Here is a 25,716-nt window from a genome sequence, read left to right on the forward strand (position 1 = left end):
TGTTCCTCTCTACTCATCATTCATTAGACCCATTATAGAATACAATGCCCCTTTTGGTATGTACTTCACAAGACATCTAAAACAACTGGAAAGGCCGCAAAAATACATCACAAAGAGGATTACAGGCCTCAAACAGATGCCTTACGTAGACTGTCTCAAAAAACTCCAGCTTTACTCTGTCGCATATCGCCTACTCAGAGGCAATCTCTGCCTAACATACAAAGCTATGTCAAACCCAGAGCTGTTGGACATGCTCCACTTAAAGAAATCCCAATCCCTCCAAGCTACATGCTCTAGGGACCTAAACCTTGTTGCCACAATAAACAGAACATGCTGGAGGGATAGATTCCTGTCCCAGAGACTTCCCATACTCTGGAACAGACTACCTATCAATGTCAAACAGAGCTCCTCATTAGCACTCTTCAAGAAACATCTTGATGATTGGATGGGTAATAGGGGCACAGGAAAATAATTTTCTTGGGTGGCGAAAGCCAGGGTACCTTTTTGGCTAGGCTTGTATAGGCCTTAGGGCCAATAGCCTAGTACCTACCTATGAACCTATGAACCTAAGTAGTTGAATAATTGGTTATGGTAAGACAGTATGTATTGATGTAATTATTTTGGTTGTCGGGTAGATGTTGGTGGGTGTACATAGCACATGCAGGTGTGTAGGAACCCCTTTTATACGTCTATATGTGTGTGGGTGTTCTTTCCCTATGTGAACACCTATCCCTTAGTGGACTAATAATATGGTAATTGCAGGCTGATTCATTAAGGCACTGTTAAATGCTTCCTGTATAGAATGCAGGTACTGTTAGTCCTTGAATCCTTTTGGCAATACATCAGAACGTAATAAAGTTTTGCAAAATGAAAGCTTTCTGTGTATTTCTGTCATGGATATTTGCAGTCATTGCAGTTGTGTTGGTGACTGTGTCCATAGAACATATTTGTAATAGTGTATTGGCATATACTCTTCATATGTTATGTTCATATTGTTTGGGGGGGGGGTGGAATGTGTGATTGCTATGGTCCATCTTATACTCAGATATGAACACTTCGGAGGCTGTCTACAGACATGTATGTATGTATATATATATATATATATATATATATATATATATATATATATATATATATGGGTCTACTTCGGTAGACCGACACTACACAAGAACGACATTCACAACACTGAGATGAAATAACCGAAACTTCTCAACACTGTATGTTCAAAATATTAAGCCTCAAAACACTGACGTTTAAAACACCAACAAAACACAAGTAAGCCCCACACCAACGATTTGAGAATGTACATTTTAATGCCATGCACACGGGGAAACATCACACGAGTTCAAAAATACCTTCACCCAACACAGTGAAAAATCCAAACAGTGATTACCCGCAAACAAATATAGAATTCTGTGTCCTTTATTTACATACTGTAGTTACATGACCAACAAGTTCAAAAAGTCCCATGGTAGACAATGTCAAACGTCATCCATTAACACATAAGTGAGTGCCGTGCTTGTCTGTTGCTGAAGTACACCATATATCCTGTGATTACATTATGTGAAATACAGCCACCTTACACCTTTCATGTGAAACACACACACACATTACATCCTCAAAGTCCAGGTTTGAATATGACATTCTGTGGGTGAGTACAGTCCAGAATTGTTCATTCCGTATCACTAGCTGCCTCTGCTTTGGAGAAGGTGGACATCCTGTCACCATCCGCACTCATAGTTCATCCACACGGTTTTGTTCATGGACTAAAGAAACTAGTAGGATATGCAAGTCCGTATTCCTGGCACCTAACAAGCACTTTAGTCTACGATGCCACGCCTCTACTGAGTTTTGAGTGCGTGGCAGGAAAAGGTCATTTAAGTTGCTCACATTCCAAAATAGAACTGGGAATAGTGGTGGGAAGCGTATATTGGCACATGTACGTGTATTAAACATACGCTTCTTCCCATACACATACCAATCGCAGAAGTAACGGAGAAGCTCCTTACCCTCCTCAGGGAACACCCCCTTTAGAAGCTCAAAGGTAGTACTGACTTCTGACTCTGGCAGGAAAGCAAGGGCTACTAGGGACTTAACATGCAGTCAAAAGGATGGATTGGTATTGTATACTGATGCTAATCCAAGGGACTGCATTTTGCGCCAGATGTTCTGACCGAAATGAAAGAGACAGCCCTTTGAACGGGCTCCAAGTACATTGAGACGTACACTTTTCAGTGCTGCTATCCCAAAGTCGCAGAGAACAAACTTAACTGTCACCTTGAATCCCTGCTCTGATAGCAAATGAAATGTACAATGCCAGAGGTAACTGTACGACTTTAAGGACTTTTTTGACATGAAAGCATATAGTAGTGGTGCAGTTTTACTATATGTGCAGCACTTTATCAGCCCGTGTATACTGTAGAATTATCTGATGGTCACACCTTTCTTAAAGAAGGTGCCTTCCATAAGCCAAATGGTAGCCTGGCTGAGATCATACAGGTTCTTGACAGTACTGAACACCACTACTGTGGTGTCTGTTGCTGTATCAGTTATGACCTTGGTTACAAACATTCCATCTTTCAGTGGGTAATCCTTGAAGTCTATGGTGTGTAGTGTTACTGCATTACTGCTGCTTCGTACACTTGCCTTCATTCTCACTCGACCGATTTGCTGTAGTAGCGACTTTCTGTTGGGAATACTATCTACACTAGGGACGTTGATTGTAAAGCATCCTCTACCGGAAGACAAGGGGTGTCCCAACTGTATTTTGCTTTGGTTTTCAACTAATGACATACTCTATATCTGTCTACTTCCCCAGGATCACCTAGGTGATGGTGAGCTACCGATTTCATTAACCTATCACCCCCTGGTAGCAACATAGTTACAGCTCTAGCCCTACAGCCATGTGTTATTTTCAGCTTACAAGCCCAGTATCTTTTACTACCTCTACACCTCTCTAGATGGTAGAAATATCCTTCAATTACCAGTATGTGCTTGCCTTTTTGTGACATTACTGTAGAGTACATCTCCCCAATGGTTCCTGGAGCTTCTAATATGGATTCAGCCATGCTTTCTTCAGTGTGGGACACTAGTTACAAATTTTAATGCTGCATTTATACTTCCGGGTTACATGTAACGGTTAGTACTTGCTTCATATGTACTCCGATGTCCTTATAGTGGGATGATTTTAATGTTTAGCTTTTCCTAAGCTTAACAATGTGGGCAGCTATATTGACATGTGTATGGGCTGATTTTATTAGTTGTCGAATATTTGGAATGTCAGTGTTATGAACGTTCGGTGTTATGGATTGTCGGTTATTTCGTCTTGGTGTTATGGATGTCATTCTTGTGTACTGTCGGTCTACTGAAGTAGACCTATATATATATATATATATATATATATATATATATATATATATATATATATATATATATATATATATATATATGTATGTATATGTATATAGATATATATATATTATTGCATACGCTTATCTGTACCTCCATAGATGTGAGGATGTTTTTAACCTATATATATATCTACATATATATGTAAACCTGCATATATCGACATGTCTCTATGTATCTCTCTCTCTATACATATATATCTATATATCTATATATGAGCATACACCTTTAATTGGGTACATGGCGGGTTGTCCTATTTCAACACATTCCTCCCTTTTGTGTTTTAACCTGTCTGCATACACAACTGGGATAGGTACATCACAGGTAGCACAGTGTTAGATTACTCTGAGGATGAAATACATGGTTGTGGGTTCTAATCCTGGAAGGTGATATTATTTTACCTCTCAGAGTAGGCACTGGTAGGGAAAGTGTGAATAACGCACATTTACGTGGTTGTAAGCAGGTTTGCCCATGGTCTGCTCAACGTTAAGCAAAGGTTAAACCTCTGAAGTGCTTCTCCGTTTACCAAGTTTCAGCACCGCTTACTGTTGCTCAAACCCATGGAAACCCACTTACAACTGAGTGCTTTAATCCACCTGCATCCAACAGCCCTTATTCTGGCCCTCAAAATAAGTTAACAGCCCTTGCACATCTTGAACCCGGGACCATGAACAGCACAGTCACTGACTTTACCACTAAGGAATCTGAGATATGTACAAAAGTTATGGTGTTTAGAATATACATTTTACTACAGGCATTCCTCACTACTGAAAACAAATGTGACAGTCAGTTGGTGTACATATGTCTGATACATGTTAATGTTCATATGTTTGTGAAATTAGGTGTTGCAATGTGACATGACAGAGTGTATTATGAATGAGAAAGGTTCTTGTTTTGTGTCCTTTTTATATTGTCCCCATACTCCATGTATACCCCTCCAGTTCACTTATTGGACAGCCGACCCAGGCCCTCCTTGATGCATGATTGCATTACCCATCATTCCTCCCCCACCCCAATCTTCACATACACAACAACCACCCCTTCTATGGTGAATTAGGTTAATATTAATTGTTATAATACCAGAGCTGCATGTGTTTTGTGTACACTCCAATTCCTTTGGAGTGCTTCTGTGTCACAAAGCGTGTTCATAGATGTTTATATATATGGCTATTGATGTAACTGTATAATATATATATATATATATATATATATATATATATATATATATATATATATATATATATATATATATATATATATATATATATGTGTGTGTGTGTGTGTGTGTGCAGACATCACTGACATTTATATATATATATATATATATATATATATATATATATATATATATATATATATATTTCAAATTAATTTGTAACAGTAATACATATGTAGACTGGAATGTGTTGGTTCACAAACTACAGTACATTACAATGTATTGTACATATGTACACAAAGTGACTGTCCCATTTGTGATCATTATAGTGAAATGCATATGGTATAAGGTGTAGTCCCAAGACCGTGAAACATGTATACACCTCAGATGACTTAGTGATAAGTCCCATGACTATAGTGTGCATGGTCCAGGGTTCAGCACCTGTGATGCTTTACAAATGCTTTTTACTCCAGAATAAGGCTCATTGAAGCAGTTGTAAGCATGTTTAAAAGTGTTTGTGTGACATTATAGCAGCAGTTAAACACAGTTAAACAAACTTTGTAACGTATAACCTGTGTGTGCAAACACGGCCACATCTGCTGATTACTCAGGATATATACATGTCAGTTAAGCAACATCTCACTATGTGCTGACATAACATTACTTTCTCCGCTGACTGTACTCTCCAGCACACATGGGTTTATATGGGTGTTTTGAATGTTTATTATACAGACGATTACTACTTATATATGCAAGCTGTGGTTAAGGTATACTTTTGCACGTGATAAACATCCCTGCCTTTATTGGGATTGTAACCTCGAATGCACAGATAATATGCGTATGCTGTAACCATTACACTGTTGACATTAACGTTGCTTCTGCCTATTTCCTATTTAGATGATTTCTGTGTGTAAGCTAGGCTAAGCAAAGGGTGGAGGCCCCCAAACTCACTGAGCTTCACGTACTCTTGAAATAACAACATATAACAAATGTACTGTGAGACAATACATTACATTCCAAACTACATTAGGTATAGCCCCTCACTGACACACTTCAAGGGAAACCTTGTTGTGTGAATGTGTAACAGAATATACACCCCTGGGATCATGTGTCCCAGAACCATACAGCCAGGGGGTGGGGGAGCCTGTCCAGTTTGATAGCTGTGAGACCTGTTGGGGGAATTGAATGGTGTTGAATTGCTACATTAACATGCCCTCTTTAGATCACTAAGTGCCCCTATCACCCTCCACAAAGCCAGTCTTCAACAGCTTCCAGCAACTCTGCCTGGAATTGCTTCATTGGCTATGCTTGACAGAGGCTCAGTTACTTCAGCAATGGTGCGGAGAAAGCCAACACACTGTAGCTATGCTTCTAATTGCCCTTGGGCAGATAGGTAGTAGGCTATCTGTGTACCTCTAAATTGCAGACCATCACAGCCATAATATCTAAAGAAACAGACCTTCAGATCACAATATACAGTGAGAAATCACCATGTCGTCAGGAAACAGTTAAGAACAGCAAGAACATACAGAACACTGATACTTAGTCACTCTAAAAGCCTTTCGTGGAAGCTAGAAGACATTTATAAGTTTAAGGCTTTCTATTGCTTACCAGTAGGTTACCTACAGGAGAGATGAAAAACAAGCACAGATGGGGAACATGCATGTAACGATACCATACCGGCCTATGTGTCAGCCTTAGGCTTTGGAATACTGGCCAAGGCTATTGGCACCCCCATGGTGCCTTATTTAGGAGAGTCTTGAAGGTGAATACCAGCTCTGTAAACAGCACAATAGCAGATTCAATGAGGGTTATGCTACTCAACACCAGGGGTTGTGATCACAACATGCATGCACTCACAGCACTCCTCAGAATGGACAACATCAAAATCTGTGCAGTAACTCAGATCTGTCTTAAGGCTCCTGAGAGCTCACCAGCACTACCAGACTACAACCCATACCACACATTTCAGCCACAGAACATGGACCGACACAGATATGGAGGGGCTGTATCCATATTCCACAGGGATATCTACTCCTCCAGGTTAGTCGGGCAGCATGATACCTCTGAGATCATCCATGTGCAGCTAACATCAGCCACAACTGCAATGTAAACTGTGGCCTGCTACGGATCACCCTCCATGACCCAGGACCACCACTCCACCTACCTGGAGACAGTGGAGAACATGGCAGTCCTAATGCACACCCTGGCATTGGTCGATGTCAACTACCATACCATTAACTGAGAAACTTACTCCAGTACTCACTTCCAGGTCCAGCGCTTCCTGGAATTTATCACCTCATATGCCCTGTATCAGGTGATAACCTCCCTAACAAGGGGTGGAAACTAGAAGTGGTCATCACCAACATGGGCAACAGGTGCACCACAGGAGAGGGTAACCAGTCACTGGTTAGATCTGACCATGCACTATTCACTGTTTCCACACCCAAGCATCTCCCCCACCCACGGATACCACAATGTATACCTTTTCTACAGCTAAATTTACACTACTAGTGACAGGGGTGGGGGGATTTGCAGCCCCCACGCTAAGGGGAAACACTGCTCAAGATACAGACAGATTTACAAATGCAGTCTATAAGCACCTACATGGATGTATAGATTGTGCCATCACTGGTAAACCAAGACTCACTCCTGCTAGACAAGGATACCAGTCTGGTGGACCTCTGCAATAAACAAGCTATACTACAGAAGTAGGACAGTGTTCCAGACAAACAGCAGATTCCACAAAGGGCAGACATCTGTGACCACTATTAATATGATACGTAGGTCCCTCATGACATCATCCAAGGCTAACATCAGCAGGAGAATACGCAAGAATTCAAAAGATAATCACAAAGCCTTCTTTGGCTATGTCAAGGATCTAAGTGGTGACACACAGATTTGCACTGTGCCGGTGAAATATGGCACAAAATATGCTGACCCTACCGATATCATCAACATCCTTGCAGATACATTCAGTGCATACTTCACCCCCTATAGAGCCCACAACACTACCCGAAAGGTACAGTATCCCACACATCAGAGACACAAAGGTGGAAATGGCCCTCTCTAACAGCAGAACACAGTGTCAATGGAGGCATATGTTGTCCCAGACTACATCTTGCAAACTGTACAAGACAACCTGACCACCCACCTAATTAAGCTTTCCAACCTCAGCCTCTCCACTGGCTACATGCCCATACAATGGAGCATGGCAACAGTTATTCCACTCCATAAAGGTGGAATCACAACTGACCATGGTAACTACCACCCCATATGCCTGACTAGCCTGGTCTGCAATGATACGGTTCGCATCCTCATGGCACTCATTAACAAAGACATTGGCAACCTCCAAACACATGACCCAACCCAGGTCAGCTTGGTTGAGTGCAGTTCATGCCTACTGAACCTGTTTGACGTCTTACATACAGTAACCAAGACGTTAGATGATGGGGGAGGTGATTCACACATACTACCTGGACCTCGTCAAGGCTTTTGATACCATGCCCCACTCAGGTATTATTGATAAATACACCAGTCTGTACATAAACCCATACATCACAGGTTGGGTTGCCAATGGGCTTACACACAGAACCCACATGGTGCGACTAGCAGTCTCCAGGTCCATCTCTTGACCAGTCACGACTGGTGTCCCACAGGAATCAGCCCTGGGAGCCCTACTGTTTGGCATATACATCTCAGAGGTACAGGCAAACACAGGTGGACTATGGCAAACCATGTTTGACAATAATTGTGAACTGGGAGCCATGATTGATAGTCCATCTGACACAGACATCCCTCAAGGGGCCTCACAGAGAATGTCACAGGGTGCCAACATCACGGCCTCCAGCCAAGTGCCACTAACTGCATGGTCATTCCCTTGTGGAATATTAAGCACCCACATATTAACACATCAGTGGCAGCCACTTTAATATGGACGAGGTAATGGGGTATCTGGGGACTAAGGTAGATAGTGACCTCCCCTTTGGCAATCATATCTCCACAGTAGTTAGGTCATCCTTCTATGTAGGCCATCTGATTACTAAAGGATTCCCATCTAGACATACTGGGGTTATAGTGCCCCTTTACTCATCACTCATCAGTCCCATCATAGAGCATAATAACCCATGTGGGATGTACCTCAGAAGACACTTTCAACAGCTGGGAAGTCCACGAATGTACCTTGCCAAGGGGAATACTGGCCTCCAACATATGGCCTATGCAGCCAGACTGAATTAACTCCTGATTTACTCAGTGGCATCTCGTTTACCCAGAGATGATCTCCGCTGGCCAACACAGCCATGTCAAACTCAGGCTTGATGGATATGCTCCACCTATGGGAATCCATGTCACAGTGAGCCACACACTGTTGTGAGCTGAACCTTGCCACAACAATAACTGGAAGATGCTGGAGGGAGAGATTCCTGTCACAGACACTCCCCATACTTTGGAACAACATCCCTAACTACATTATACAGAGCCCCTTACTAACACTCTGCAAGAGAAACCTTGAAGAGTGGATGGGGAACAGTAAATGCACCCCAGGGATCCCGCCACTGGTTCTGCTCCACAGAGGGACAGTTAATGAATCAATCGGGTGGCAAAAGCTGACACATTTTGGCTGGGCTTATGAATGGCCTCTGGCAGCTGGCCAAGTACCTACTTATGAATCTATACATACAGTATTTGTATATGCTGATAGCTTAATTTACTGTTCAGGTGTTGATTTACTTTGTGCCAATGGCAGTTGTGTGTGCAATAGTTGAGGGCTGTCTATGTTGGATTCACACAGTAGACCACCTATACATGACAATTTACAGGTAGTCTTGTGTGTGTGTACCATCCATTTTTACTGTGTGTGCAGGTGGAGAAAGGTGTCAGTCCCTAGGTGCCTACACTGTCAGTGTGTGTGTGCTATATGTTCCCTCTTTGCCAAGGCATGGGCATACTGGGCACACCTCGGTCTGCCAAGTGGGGCTGGCTCAGGGTGTTCATGGTCTGAGTACCTCTGTGCTTGTGGGGCCCTTGGCAATGGTGGTGGGCTGTGAGGGCCTTCACCATTCTGTCCCTGCTGCAGCTGTTTCCACAGGACCATATTGTGTAGCATGGCACACACTATGAAGATGTGGGTACACGTGCCTGGAGAGTACTGCAAGGCTCCACCAGATATGTCCAAGCAACAGAATTGTGATTTTAGCATCCCAAACACACACTCTATGATGATTCTGGTTTGTGTGTGTGCCTCATTATGGCATTTCTGCATGTGTGTGTGTGCATTTCTTATGGGAGTCATCATCCACGGTTCCAGTGCATAACCAGCATCCCCCACCAGGTGGCCATTTGGGATGTCCCCCCTGGCAAATAACTGATACAGCTGTGAGGCATGCCAGATATGGGAGTCGTGATAGCTTCCAAGGCTGCCAGCACACACATCCATGATAATGCCCTGGGCATTGCACACAACCTAGCAGTTGATGGAAGGGTATCCCTTACTGTTTATGTAGCGCCTACCCTGCTCACCAGGTGGTGACTTGATGTGTATGTGCATGCAGTCTATTGCACCCAGTACCTCTGGGTATACTGCCACATGGTGGAAGAAACGCATATTGCTGGCCAACTCCTCCTGCGTTCGGGGGAAGTATATGTGCTCATTGGCATGTGGTAACATGGCATCCAGGAACTGGTATTGTACCCTGGATGCTGACGCCTGTGAGATCCCCATAATATCCCCAGTTGGTCTTTGAAAGGTACCTGTAGCTAGTATTCTCAAGCTTACACATACCTTCGTATCCACTGGGATGGGTCCTCCTCTGTTTTGTTCTGACTATGAGGCATGTCCAGCAAAGCTCCACAAGTTGCTGTAGGATGTTCCAGTCCACCTTGTAATGCTCTACTATCTCCAGATCATGTAGCCCTGGTAGTTTACCCTGGGTCTGAACACTCTCCTCCTCCTCTGGTGCCTGAGGTGGTCATGTGCATCATCCTCCACACCACCTTCAGTCTCCCACCCATGCTGGTGGATCAAAGCTATGGCTGTCCCTAACATGTACATACTAAAAGTTTCCAGTCTGTATACACCACTGGTGCAGAGTATATGGGAATACACAAATGTGTGTGAGGTGTTTTCACACTTTATGGTATTGTGCTGTGGATGCTGCTGATGTCAGTGGGTGTGTATCAGCTATTCCAGCTGCAGCATGTCTTAATTATGGGTTTTGCAATGAGTACTGCAAGTGTGGGGCTTTTACTGCCGAGATCTACTTGCCTGCCTTGATTAATATGTTGCCCTTTAATTCGCTTTTAAACCTGGATCTCCTCCCATTATCAGGCATGCAGCCACCTGCCGTCTTTCTTGTTTTGTACTTTCCCTACCCAGTCATGGCAAAATGTGCCTTGTAGCTGATATACTGCAAATCCGCTTTGTTCTGCTTTGACACTTTACTGTTTTCTTTGCAGTACAGCCTCTCCCCTTTCCTGTTCTGCAGGTAGCTGCTTGCAGCCTTGGTAGTTGTTGTCAATGGCCCACTGTAGGCTCCTAGGTGTTAATTAGTCATTTGTACTCCAATTTCACTGCTGCAGCATTTCCTTATTTCTTTCCTATATCCTTTCTGTTTCAGCTGCAGTGAGCACCCCGCATACCCATTCACCGGGTTTATGTGCATTTTCATCTCCATTCACATGCATACTCAGTTACCTTATATACTCTCAGCTAAGCATAGCTATGGCCAATTCAACACACCCCTCTCCTGCAGCTTTGCCTAGCTAGGGGCAAACCGGTTTAGCAATGCTCCAATGTGCTTACAGCAATGGCGACACACCCCTCTCTTGATGTCATCTTTATCTCAAAGGCACACCTCGGTGTTATAACGCTACTCTGTGATGTGCATCCTTACACCAGCAGGGAATCTGCGATTCACTATTACTTCTCTCATTTACTTGTCATTGCCTACTATTTCCTAGCTACTGCGCATAACACTGTCACTGCCCCTTAGCAAACCTTGCGCCATAGTATGATGTAGCATGCCTGCCATTGACTATTATGGGGAAATCGTGATATGTATTTCATTGCGGTTTTATTCTATATTTTTATATATTCTGTGGGATCCCCTTTGCGTACCACTGCCCTGCGCTTCCACGTCGTGATTGTGTGACTATATATATTAAATATTAATTTTATATTTTGTACATGTTTTTTATGCCAATGGTTATATATTTAGCCATTGGCATATATTAACAATATAATACATGTGTTTAGTCGGCTGTCATGGCTCCAATTTTATGTTTGCAAAAATGTAAACCGTTTTCTACAGTTTACATTTCTGCATGCTTACGCTATGCCTGCACCACTTCCTGAATCGCTACATACCTTCATTTGCATACTACACTGCTGCACATGGGGTAATTAGCATACAGGGCCCGGGAGTTGTGCGGGCATAGCGTACGCAGGTAGTGCATGTGGAAACAGCTCATACCAGAATCACTCGACGGCCATATTTGGTGTTAGAACGCTGACGCTATGCCTGCACCTGGCACAAGCTTCATGAATCCCGGGGAACATGTTACACTGGTAACATATTCTAGCAAGGTAATACATTTATATGTAAATATGAATGGGTAAGGTTTATTAATTTCTCGGTTCAGGCAGTTAAATGAAGATTTGGGCCAGATTAGTGCTCTAGGATTGTTATGAAGTTAGGAAAACTTATTTTAAATAATAACATTATAGTAACTTGATGAAGACCATTTTTTGACTGTTTCTTTCAAAAAAAACATGGTAATTCAGATTGTATTTATCTACCTGTAAGAGATAGTTTAAGGGTGGAAGTTCCATACACATTAGACCAACATATATTAATGAATTCTCTGATGGTGTGTAGATTGTGATTGTTCATTAATAGATAAGAAATGCGTGAAGTCTAGTATGAGTAGCAAGTCAGAAAGCAAGCTTAAGAGTCAGTCAACAGGCAGAAGGAACTTACAGAAAAGATTATTTAGATTTCAAATTGAATATCCTGGGAATTCAGAAATATTGCAGCCTAAAGCCAGATCATGGTCAAATGAGGCCATAAGGAGGGTAATGGACCAGGGACCCCTCCCCACCCACAACCATTCTAGTGTCCCATTACTTGGCTCTCTCCTACCATTTGCCATAAACACTGTTTAAAACTGTTGATGAGTATGCTATTTTCCACTTTACTTTTGCAATGATTAGAGGGATGTGGATTTAGATTTAAAAGTTTTACTTCAAATTTTATAACACAAACACCAATGGCCTTTGCTAAACAAAACAAAACAATTGCACATTGAAAACAGACTTAGCAGGAAGCCCCAGGGCTGTTTTCAAATCATGGCCCCCCTGCACATATTTTAGGAGCATGCATAAATGCATATGCTCTTTTATTTGCCTTCCTGATTGTTTTAAATTATACTTATTTTTTTAATGCAGCAATATTTGTTACATGTGTAGTTTTGAACATTTTCCAGTAAGTAGTAAAACAAAATTAACTGATAATGACAATAGTACACATTTCAGAGCATTTCAAAAATAAAATGCCACAATCAGGAATGTGGAAGACAGTGGAGAAGGGGACATCAGGCACACTGAGGGTCAACAATGGTGCTGCCAGTGGGGTGGATGGGAGGGTGGCAGCTAGGGACACCACCAACTGTGATGCTGCTGGTGATGATGATGTAGTAGCCAGTTAGGGTTGTGCAATATTTCTTGATAGTGGCAGAAATTCTGGTCTAGATGCAGCTGCATATAAATGTCAAATAACTGAAGAGAAAAAAGTTAAACAATGCATACATGGGTGGAGGAGAAAAAAGTACAAATACATACAGCAAATGCAGGAACAACATCATCAGAGCCTGACCACTTTATCTACACTGTACTGAAAAGGGTAGGAAACAACCACCTTACATCAATAACCACATGTCTATATGCAACCCCTATAGGAGTTGAACCCAGAACCTTCATCAATTATATTGTTGAAAGCGCCTGATTTATAGGTAAGCTGTGGCAACACAATGTAGCTGTGTGTCCTACATTTGCAGAATGAAAGAGACAACAGCATACAACCCTAAAGGAACTTGGATTCACACCCTTCATCACATGTATTGTTCGAGGCCAGCAGCAGCCGGATTAAATGCCTTAGTGAAACATAGTATTTTTTGTCCTACAATTGCAGAATGAAACAGTAAAAGAAAAAATCCTGTGAGGACCTGTACCCACATCCTTCATTGATTGCATTGCACAAGGTATGTTGTGGAGAGACTGAGCTGTGGCAGCAGTCAGGCAAAACCCTTTAGGGAAGCACGCAGTAGTTGTGAGACCCATACTTGCAGATTGAAAGAATAAAAGATCAAACAACAGTTTCTCAAGACAACACCTTTGGGAAAGGAATTTTCTATAGCTATAATTGACAGTGTAATGAACAGCAAAAAGAAGTGTTCAAAGCTTGGTGGTCATACCCTATTTCATTTGTGTCAACTGCTGTACAATTACACTGAGATCATATGCATGTCTGGTGCCGGGCAAAGATAATATAAGTAGTGCATGATGGTGTTTGCACATAATTATTGGTGTAAAACATGGCAGCTCATCTCTTTTCCCTATAAGAAGCGGTGCCAGTGTTAGGCAGATGCACTTGGTGACTGATATTACTCTTCACAACCCACTGAATATGGTACAGTCACAAAAGATATCTGATTTGGAAATACTAAATGGTCATAGTGGAGATATGTTCATCCATTTTTGACCAAACTGAAGGGTGGAAATGGAAGTATAGGTAAGATATGAAAAGGGAAGCAAGCACAAAGTAAAAGACAAGGTCAGAAACTAAGGAATGAGCAGGAATCTAATACCTCTCAACTGTCCATATTTTTGCAGAATGTCCAGATTTCTGCCTCGTATTTTTGGTCTCTTCCTCATAAAATTTGTGGTTTTCTGGAAAATCACTGAGGACTGAAGTCAATAAATAAAGACATACATTTGAGTTTCAGTCAGACTTCATATCTTTTAGAAAATGAATGCTAAAACAAATAATGTAATTTTACAACTTTCTAACATTATAAGTGCAGTATTTAAAATCTGTTCCTATTTTTGGGGGCTTTGTGTCCCCATTATTTTAGGCTTTGTCCAGATTTCTTGTGCTAAGAAGTCAAGAGTGATGTGCAAGGTGGAGGTGGGGAATGTAGGGTCAATAGTTTTTGTGAGGCAGATGCCCTTGTTTCATGCATAAGGAGAAAGTAAGTTGTAAAAGGAAGTAAGATAAGTAAGAAGAATGTAAGATGATTATGTTAGGTAGCTGGGGAGGACAGACAAGATTGACAGGGGTGTGGCAATACAATGAGGGGGTAAAATGATGAAGAATATATCAGACAAAGTACAGACCGAGTAAGGGGGAACTGTACAACCAACAGGAGTGTGCACTGAAAAAAAAGAGGGGGGGGGACACCAGGGTGGGGTGAAAAGATGTAGTATCTCCCAGCAGAGATCCAGTGGGAGGTTACTCACCACCCTGGGTATCATAGGTTCATAGGTTCATAGGTTGGTACTAGGCTATCAGCCCTAGGGCCCATACAAGCCTAGCCATAACAATTCCCTGGCTATTTCTTCCCACATTATTTACTTTCCTGGACCCCTGTCTAGCAGGGCGACTGACGTGATCCCTGGGGTGAATTTCCTTTCACCCATCCAAACGTCAAGGTTCCTCTTGAAGAGGTCCAAAGAGGCACTCTGCTTGACATGTATGGGCAATCTATTCCAGAGTCTGGGGAGTCTCTGGGTCAGGAACCTATCCCTCCAGCATGTTTTGTTTATTGTGATGACAAGGTTTAGATCCCTGGAGCGTGTAGCTCTGAGGGATTGGGATTTCTTTAAGTGTAGCATGTCCAACAGCTCTGGGTTTGACATGGCCTTGTATGTTAAGCAGAGATCGCCTCTGAGTAGGCGATATGCGACAGAGTATAGCTGGAGTTTTTAAGGCGGTCAGCGTGGGGCATCTGCTTTAGGCCTGTGATTCTTTTAGTGAGGTATTTCTGAGGCCTTTCCAGTTGTTGCAGATGTCTTGAGAGGTACATACCAAATGGGGCGTTGTATTCTATAATGGGTCTAATGAGGGATGAGTACAGTGGGACAATGACCTCCTTTTTCTGGATGAAAAGCCCTTCGTGATGAGGTGTGCCACATAGAAGGATTTCCTAACTGTTGTGGCGATGTGGTTATCGAAGGTGAGACCACTGTCCACCTGTGTCCCTAAGTCTCTTATCACACTTTCTGTGTTTAGTGTACTGCCACCTATATGGTAATTCATGGATACATGTTTTTTCCCAAAGGGATAACAATACATTTCTTGGCATTGAGCTTGAGCCCATGGCTCTGGCACCAAGCATCTGTTTCTGTAAGGCCCTTTTGTAGAGTATCCACATCATTTGGGGATTCGATAATGGCTCCCAGTTTGCAGTCATCTGCAAACTTTGTTAGCCAGAGTCCCTTAGTGTTGACCTGTACTTCAGAGAAGTAGATGCCAAACAAGAGCGGCCCCAGGACTGAACCCTGAGGTACTCCACTTGTCACTTGTCTGGAGCTGGATTTGGAGTCGGCTACTTTTACAGTGTGGGTTCTATCAGTAAGCCATTTAGCAACCCATTGGGTGACATAGGGATTAATACCCAACTTAGTAAGTTTATCTATGATTCCAGAGTGGGTGATGGTGTCAAAGGCCTTGGCAAGGTCTAGATAGGCTGTGTGGACCACCTTACCCTTGTCCATGGCTCTGGAGACTGATTCAAAGAAGTCAATCAGGTTCAGGAGACAAGATCGGCCCTTCACAAACCCAAACTGGGTGGGGTCCAGTGTTTGAAGGTTGTCAATGTCTTTGTTTATAAGTTCCATGATAATACGCTCCATGGCCTTGCAGATAAGGCTTGTCAGACTGATGGGACGGTAGTTTCCGGGATCCAAGGTGGATCCCCTTGTGGATTGGGATAACTGTAGCTCTGCCACTCAGTGGGCACGAAACCTGAGGTGAGGCTATGATTAAACATGACACTTAGGTGAGGTGCCAGTTCATATTGTAGTTCATGTAGTACACAGCCCGGGATGTCATCTGGTCCCATGGATGCTGTATTCTTGGCTTTAGAGAGTGCGTTTTGTACCTGTGTGGCCGTTATTACTGGAATTTGGCAATCTTCCGGTATTGAGATGGGCCATTTAGGGGGTGAGAAGGGGGTGAAGTTGGCACTGAATTGATCTGCCAGGATATTGGCAATATCCTTTGGATCAGTATATTTATTGCCATTCTAGTCATCACTAGTGGACCCTATCACTAGTGGACCCTATCTCAGTTGGTGGAGACAGTGCTGGACAGGATACAACCCAATGAATCACCAGAAGAGGGTCTTCATCTGTCCCATTTGGGCATCAGAACTCCAGTTGAGTATAACTTCCACCACAATGTCTGACAGTTGCTCATCTATCACAAAGGTTTCACCTTCAGTGGCACTGGTACCATTTAGAGCAACAGTTCCAGCATCTGGGGCAGGACAATCTGAACTGGGTTGGTGCAGGTAGTGTAGAAGGTCTGGAAGGGACTTTGTAAAGCTGGGACACAGATGTAAAAATAATAAAAGCAGTACAGAAAAAAAGATAACTCAGCTGAATTTAATATAATAAAAACAAAATAAATAACTAAGCGCTTTCACTATTAAAATATCCAGGCTTCATCAGAGTCAGTAAAGCAACATTTAAAATTGCATTAAATAGATGCCAGTAAACAACAGCCAATCAAAATTTAAAATCAATTAAGCAATGAAAAACCCAAAAACTCAAGAGTCAAAAATCAAGAAAATGAATGTTAAGTAAATAGTTATTCAGACAAAACGTATAATAACATAATATCAGCAGGTTTACCTTTAAAATGTTGCAACACACACATGTGTGACTTATCTATATCTGACTCTAAAGGTCAGAAACTGCACTTTCAAATCCTAAAAACATAACTATTTATTTAACATTCATTTTCTTGATTTTTGATACAAAGGTTTTGGGGTTTTTCCATTGTTTAATTGTTTTTAAATTTTGGTTGGTTGTTGTTTGATGACATGGTCTGTTTAACATAATTTTACTGACTCTAATGACGCCTGGATATTTTATGGGCAAAAGAGTTTAGTTGTTGATTTATTTTGTTTTTATTATATTAAATTCAGTTGAACTCTCAATTTTCTGCACTGTGTTTATTATTTTTTATTTGTCTGAGTTAGTTAGTTTACTTTGTTTCAGTTACTGGAACCCAGATGAGCTGGGTGTTTCTGGTGCTGCTGCTACTACCTCTAAGTATCCAAAAGGTCTTGCATGCGGGATGGTTGCAGGTCTTAATACTGATATATATATGTATATATATATATATATATATATATATATATATATATATATATATATATACAGATAGATAGATATAGTAAAATAAATGGAGAGAAAGAAAATAATTAACAAAGTAAATGCATGTAATAGAAAGGATAGCAACAAAGAGGGTAGGGAGAGAGGAGTATAAATACAATGAGAAAATAACGCTCATATGCAGTTGTCATATGATTAAGTAGCAACTAACGTATTTGACTCAACAATAGATTTCAATTTAACAAGGCTGTTGGCTTAGACAAGTAAGAAGGGGACCTGAACCCACATCTATCAACATCTGCATTCTAAAATCCAAAGAATTAACACAACAAGCTCCCTGGAACCAACCAATAAGGGTCAGTACTCCAAAACAGGGTATAGCCAAAAATTTATATTTTTACCCAAACCTCATCCTGTAGCTTCTTCCTTCCCTCAACCATTTAGAAATGTTCTTAACCCATAAAATGTTGTCCATCTACACTTTGGAAAGAGACATGCCATTTGTGATTGTTACCAGTTACAACCATAAAAAGGCTGTGTTTAGAAGAGTATTACTGTCAGCTAAGCATGTTTGTATATCTCTATACAGCCAACACTAGTTTAGACAGTTTTAAGTTTTCTGTGCTCTTTGAGCCATAATACATCTAAGAGATGCTCAGAAAGAAATGTACTCATTTCACTACATGGAGTATGGCTAGCTACACCCTTTCACCCAAACACAGTAATGGGATATCTGAGACAATGCTGCTCAGACATGCATATCCCTGACACACTATCAAGAAAAGAAAGAAATATATTGACAACTACTGTCCATGATACAGATGCAAACCTGCCCAAAATGGGCCTGCCAGTTGTCAAAGAAAATTAAGAAGATATTAAACCAGACATTTTTTGTTGTTCAGGATCTGACTCCCTTAGTCTCCATTGCTTAACTGTGTGACACTCAGCAAGTCGTTTAACAAAACAACACTGCAGGGAGGATGCTGAAAAAGATCCATGGAGATCAGTGCTCTAAAAAACAAAAGTGCTCTTGACACATATTTTCCATGTCTAATGCTGTAGTTACTATAAGAAGATGGACACCCCAATGCCAAATTATCAGAACAGGCATGAAGATTGAATTTTACCCAGAGACATCATCATAATGTGGGATCTCCGCTTTAACACCTTCAATCACTTGCCCAAGTAAATGCCAGGATGCACACACACACACACACACACACACACACACACACACACACACACACACACACACACACACACACACGCATGCATGCACAAGCTGGCTTTACTGGAAAAGCTCACCCAGACTCTACCATGACTTGTTGTGTGGGAAAGTTTAGTTTGCTTTTGCTTTCTTGTATTTTGTATTACTTTATTGCCTTCCTCAGTTTCATATATTGTGATTTGTTTTCTTTACATTGTATTTTATTTGTATTCTGTTTTTAACTGCATATTTAAACTAGGAAAGAGACCACAGCTGTGTCTCTTATGAGTCACGCAAAAATTAGAAAAAGTCTGTTAGGTTTAATTTGCTGTGAACTGATGGTGGAGCTAGGAACTAAACCTTCTATTTGAGGGGTAAAACAAAACATTTCAAGACTTTACTAGAAAAGCTCACCCAGACTCTGCCACAGCTTGCTGTGAGGGTAAGGTTAGTTTAGTTTTGCTTTCTTGTATCTTGTATTACTTTATTGCCTTTTTCTGTTTTGTATATTGTGATTAGTTTGCTTTACACTGAGTGTTACTTGTATTCTGCATTTAATTACATATTGAAACTAGAAAAGAGACCACAGCTGTTGTGAGATGCACAGAAATTAATTTTCCCCTACTACCCTCTCACTCTGGTACTGTTGTGTTTTTAAACTCAAATGTCTTTCTAGTCACGTGCCCCTTATGTTAATTTGACCACATATTTCCTTCCCACTCCCCTTTCATTTGATGTTATGAGTAAGCACAAAATTATCATTTTGTGAAATCCCTCCCCTTCAACTGTTTAAATGTATTGGCCATCCCACTGTATTCCACTGAACCAGAATACAAAATCCCCACTCCCTTCCAGTCTATCGTGTTCTTTTTCTAGTAGTGGCTCACTATTTAGATAGCTAAACTTAAGTTACATCCTCTTTTATATCTAATTGCTTGGTGAACACTGCAGCTCTTAGGATATTAACCCATTTTCCATCGTACCTTTAAAATCTACAACATCTACTCTAAGACCACCAATTATTGAAGAGCCCACATTCTGACTCTCATCAGTTATCTTGGGATTAGTGTTTCTGTTTTCTTCCTGGTAAAAAAAAGAACACAGAGATATTATTTCCTGGAGACTGATGATCACTGGAAAGTCTAATGATGGCTTCATAGGTCCCAGCTTAGAATTTGTGCTTATATTTTGCTCCCGGTGAGAAGGAGTAGTGTGCATTAATTTCCGACTGTCTCTGGTTGGACAGTGAGTGTTTGTGCTTAATGTTCTTGACTGGTCTGGTTGCTATGCAAGGCATCTACAGGAAAAGGTTACAACAAGCCTACAAACCCTTGCATCATCTGGGAAAAGACTGTGGATCACCAAATAGGCTGTGGCCTGCTTCTCATCTTGGGATTGGTGCTAATATTTTGCTTCTAGTGAGGAAGAAACAAAGGGCCATTGTATCCCAGCAGACTGAAGATGTGGTGAGACCAGCATTAGTAGCAGCCAGGCAGTAGCCATTCATGCGACGCCCCTCTTTTCATCATTCTTGACAAGCTAATTCTTTCTTTTTAGTAAGCACTGTTTGATTTGTTTCTAACTTCTTCAGAATATCTGCCTAAATACTTTATCCATAAATCATCAGGGTCTACTTATTAGTTTTCCCTCAAGTGTTTGACAGTGCCCTATATAGACACTGACACCCTGAGTAACATTTTTCCTGTAAAAGCACAATTAAAATTTCACCAATACCTAGTTGCATGCAGGACAACTAGTTTGCAGTCACAAACACTGTCCCCAGAGTTGCAAACGGGATGCTAATGACATTGATTTATATTCTCACTCCAACCATCTAATCAGTAAAAAGGGACTGTTGTCATGGATATGAACTTTCCCACTATCTCTGTTACCAGCTTGCTAGATATGGGCATCTTAAGGCAATGTAGAAATTGCCTCATGTTTACTGACAACCACTTAATTCTCAAACAAGCTGATATAGTATGTAAGAGATGTATTTACACAGTGTCACTGGAGGCGAAGCTCTCACATAAAAGCATCCTAATGTCAATATGGTTGTCAGCAGTACACATGCTGCACACATCACACACAGTTCAAAGCAGACACATAGACCCACATATGCTGAGGCACTTAAAGGTACCCTTCCTAAATCCCAAAGTCCTCCTAGATGAAGTACACATAACAAATACCTTCAGCAGCCTGGAATGTACTCTGTCAAAACAACACCACATCAAAACATATAGTCGCATCTCATGGAGCCTCTACTTCTAAGCATATAAGGAAAACCACCACACAATCCAACATTCTTATCATTGGAGACTCCATTGTGAGACACACTGATGTTCTTCTCAACAGACTGAGTAAGGAGAAAGTCATGATCAGTTGCTTATCAGGCACTAGAATCTGCCACATTACGCATGCACTCAGGTCACTGGATTACAAGTACCAGTATGACTCAGTCATAGTCCATGTGGGTGTAAATTACTTGAGACGTACCTCCCTAGACTATACGAAGACAGACATCATGGAGGGTTCTGACTATGTGTTCCAGGCTGGTATGAGCCTAGCATTGAGCAACATTTTACCTTCTCCAAAGATGATGCCACAATACGAACAAAACATGACTGACTTTAATAATTGGCTTACTTTCTGGTGTCATTCTAAAGGATTGCAATATTTGTCAGCATGGAAGGAGATGGTCAACAGACCACACTGCTTTACCAGTGAAGGTCTGCACTTCTACCCTCTAGACGTTCAAATATTAGCTAAAACATTGTCTTCCCCCATAGTGCCTTTTTTAAGCAATGCCAAACTGAAAGTACTTCCAACATAGCAAATCAAACCAAGAAAATCTAAAGGTATTACTGCTCAATGCTAGCAGTCTAAACAAAAAACTCCACTCCCTAGAAGCTATCTTCACCCTAGGGAATACTGACATCTGTGCGGTCACTGAGACATGATTTAAAGCAGTGCCAAGGACACTGAGAGTGCAGGGTTATAATTCCTCTCACACATTTAGACCAGCTACTACACAGAAAGGGACTAAAGGTGGAGGTGCCTCGATTTACATCAAAAATAAATATACCTCAAGGCTGGTCAAACAGTACAATGCACTTGAGCTTCTCCATGTTCAAATCACCACAGGTAAAATCCAGTACAATGTCCTTGCAAGCTATAGGTCCCCCTCTATAACCCAGGAAACCCATACCATATATTTAAACTTATTGGAAACACTCACCATCCAACTCAAGACTATATTCATGGGCAACTTTAATTGCCCACTATTAAATGAGAATCCAGTATAACAATAAATGTACAGGCACAGTGATTCCTGGATTTTGTAAACACAAACTCCCTGGAGTAGATTGTCTGTACACCGACCAGATGTGCAACCATACTAGATCTGGTCCTCACTAATATGAGAGAGTGTGGCACACCTCTTAGTGTAATGTCTTCTCTGGAAAGGTTAAAACACAAAATGGTCTCCTTTGAAGTAAAAATAAAACCTGGAACCCCAGCTTGCCCTGGAATATTCAGGAACTAGTCTAAGACCAACTTCCTGCTATTAAGTGATAACCTTGCAAAATTTCAAGCCCCCATAAACCATGAGAACACTGCTGCCTATGCAGAACTGTTCACAGAAACCCCATACAAGCATGTTAATAGCTACACAGAGGCAGCTGTACCCACCAGGAAGAAGTACAGAACTAACTAAAAAAGCAAGCCACACTGGTGAAATCACAAAATCAACAGGCTGTATAACAGAAGGAAGAAAATCCTGGCAAGAATAAGGAGGAGCAGCACCCAGCAGGATAAAAACATTCTCATCAAACTAAACAAACAACTCAGAAGACAAATAAGGTCTACCAAAGCCAAACTTGAGGCAAATTTGGCCTCCCAGGCCAAGGACGACCACAAGACATTCTTTATCTACATCCGCAACCTCAAAGACAATACACAATTGTGTGCAGAACTCATTGTAAATGAAGCCACCTATACTGAGCCAGGAAAGGGAAAAGTACAAAATAAGCAATTTACTGATGACCCAAAAAGTTATTGAGAATTGGGAAAAAAAGTAAAAAGAACTGAAAGGCCACCAAAAAAGAAGAAATATATGCAGTTTGGAGAAGTTTTTATCCCAAATAACCCAAATGACACATAGCCCACAGACTCAGTATGCCACTCAACCACAGCCAATAAGGCAAAACGACGTACCTAACACACTAGTCATAGGTGACTTTAAAGTCAGGCACACTGATATCCCACTCACCAGGCTAAACAAGGAGAAGGTTGCTGTCAGCTGCCTGTCAGGTGCCAGGATCCACCACATAACCCACGCATTCAGGTCACTCCACAACAAATACAAATATGAATCTGTCATTGTCCATGTTGGTGTGAATGACCTAAGACGTACCTCCCTGGACTACATGAAAAGAGACATGGAAGAGCTCTCTGATCTTGTAGCCTAGGCAGGTATGACCCTAGCCCTGAGTAGCATTCTGCCATCACCCCGAATGATAACGCAGTACAAAGACAAAATGATTGACTTCAACAATTGGCTAAGCTTCTGGTGTCATTCTAAGGGGATCCAGTATCTGTCTGCTTGGGATGACATGGTCGACAGACCACGATGCTTTGCCACAGATGGCCTGCACCTGTCACCCCTGAGATTCCACATACTGGCTAAGGCTCTTGCTGCCCCTATAGTGCCTTTTTTAGGCAAGGTTCAAATAACAAATTCACCACCGTAACAGGAACAGGCAAGCAAAAACTAAGGGTAATGCTACTCAATGCTAGACGTCTAAATCTCAAAATGCACTCACTCGAGGCACTGCTTAAAATGGAGAACATCGATATCTTTGCAGTGACTGAGACCTGGTTCAAGGCTCCAGAGAGCACCCCTGCACTACCAGGCTATAACTCATGCCACACTTTTCGGCCATGTAACCTGGACTGAAACACCAAAGGCGGGAGTGTATCCATATTCATTAAGGATATCCACACCTCCAGGCTAGTTGCTCAGCATAATGCATCCGAGGTTATCCAAGTGCAACTAACTCTGGCCAAAACTGCAATCCAAATTGTAGCTTGCTACAGATCCCCCACCATGCCCCAGGATTCCCACTCCTCTTTTCTTGATGTACTGGAAAATATTAGGGTTCAACCAAACACCCTAATAATGGTCGACTTCAACTACCCCACCATTAACTGGGAAAACTACTCATGTACCAACTCCTTAGCTCAACGCTTTATGGAATTCATAAACTCCAATGCCCTGGATCAACTTATCCACACCCCCCACCAGGGGTAACAATATCCTAGACCTAGTCATTACCAACATGAATGACCAGTGTTCCACACCTGAAGTCAACTCCTCGTTGGTCCAATCCGACCATAAGCTAATCACCCTTGATATCCACATCCCGCCCCACCCCCATTTAGGAAACCATGGTAAAACATTTCTCCAAAGCCAACTTCATGCTTCTTAAGACAGAAGTGATGAACTTCATGACACCCATGCAGATGGACAATACAGTTACAACTGCTGAATGCTACACAAATGCACTCTATAAGCACTTACACGAGTGCATGGATCGTGCTATCCCAAACAGAACCAAGACTCAATCCTCCAAAAAAAGGAAGCCAATCTGGTGGTCCTCTGCCATAAACAAACTGTACAACAGAAGGAAGAAACTGTTGCAAAAGAGAGTAAAATCCCATGAGTGGAGGAGCTCCCTGGTCAGCCTCAGTAAGAAGTTGAGTTCTCTTATAAGATCTTCCAAAGCTAGCTACGAAAACAAAAATCACCACTAATTCTAAGGAAAACCACAAAGCATTCTATAGCTATGCCAAGAATCTCGATTGCAACACCCAGATCTGCTTTGAGTTACAGCACAAAGGCACAAAAATTACAAAACCAACTGATATTGCCAACATCCTGGCAGATAGGTTAAGTGCTAACTTTACCCCCCTCACCCCCTAAAGGGACCATATCTATACAGGAAGAATGCAGAGTCCCTGTAATCACAACTACGCAGGTAAAAGCTGCACTCTTTAAAGCCAAAAACACAGCATCCTTGGGACCAGACAACATCCCAGGCTGCGTTTTACACGAACTTCAGAACGAACTGGCTCCCCACTTAAGCACCATGTTCAATAATAGCCTCACATCAGGCTTTGTGCCCACTGAATGGTGCACAGCAACAGTTATCCCACTCCACAAAGTGGGAGCCACCACTGATTCCAGGAACTATCGACCTATTAGCCTGACGAGCCTGGCCTGCAAGGCCATGGAACGTATCATAATGGAACTCATAAACAAAGACATCGGTAACCTCCAAACTCTGGATCCCACCCAGTTCAGGTTTGTGAAAGGCAGATCATGCCTCCTGAACCTGATTGACTTCTTTGAGGCAATCACCAAAGCTGTAGATGAGGGTAAGGTGGTTCACACAGCCTATCTTAACCTCGCCAAGGATTTCAACACCATCCCCCATTCTGGAATTATAGCTAAACTCACTAGACTAGGCATAAATCCCTATGTCA

The sequence above is a fragment of the Protopterus annectens genome, chromosome 17.part0 (genome assembly GCF_019279795.1).
Source record: "Protopterus annectens isolate FY-2018-M chromosome 17.part0, PAN1.0, whole genome shotgun sequence".
In the NCBI taxonomy this organism is placed as follows: Eukaryota; Metazoa; Chordata; order Ceratodontiformes; family Protopteridae; genus Protopterus; species Protopterus annectens.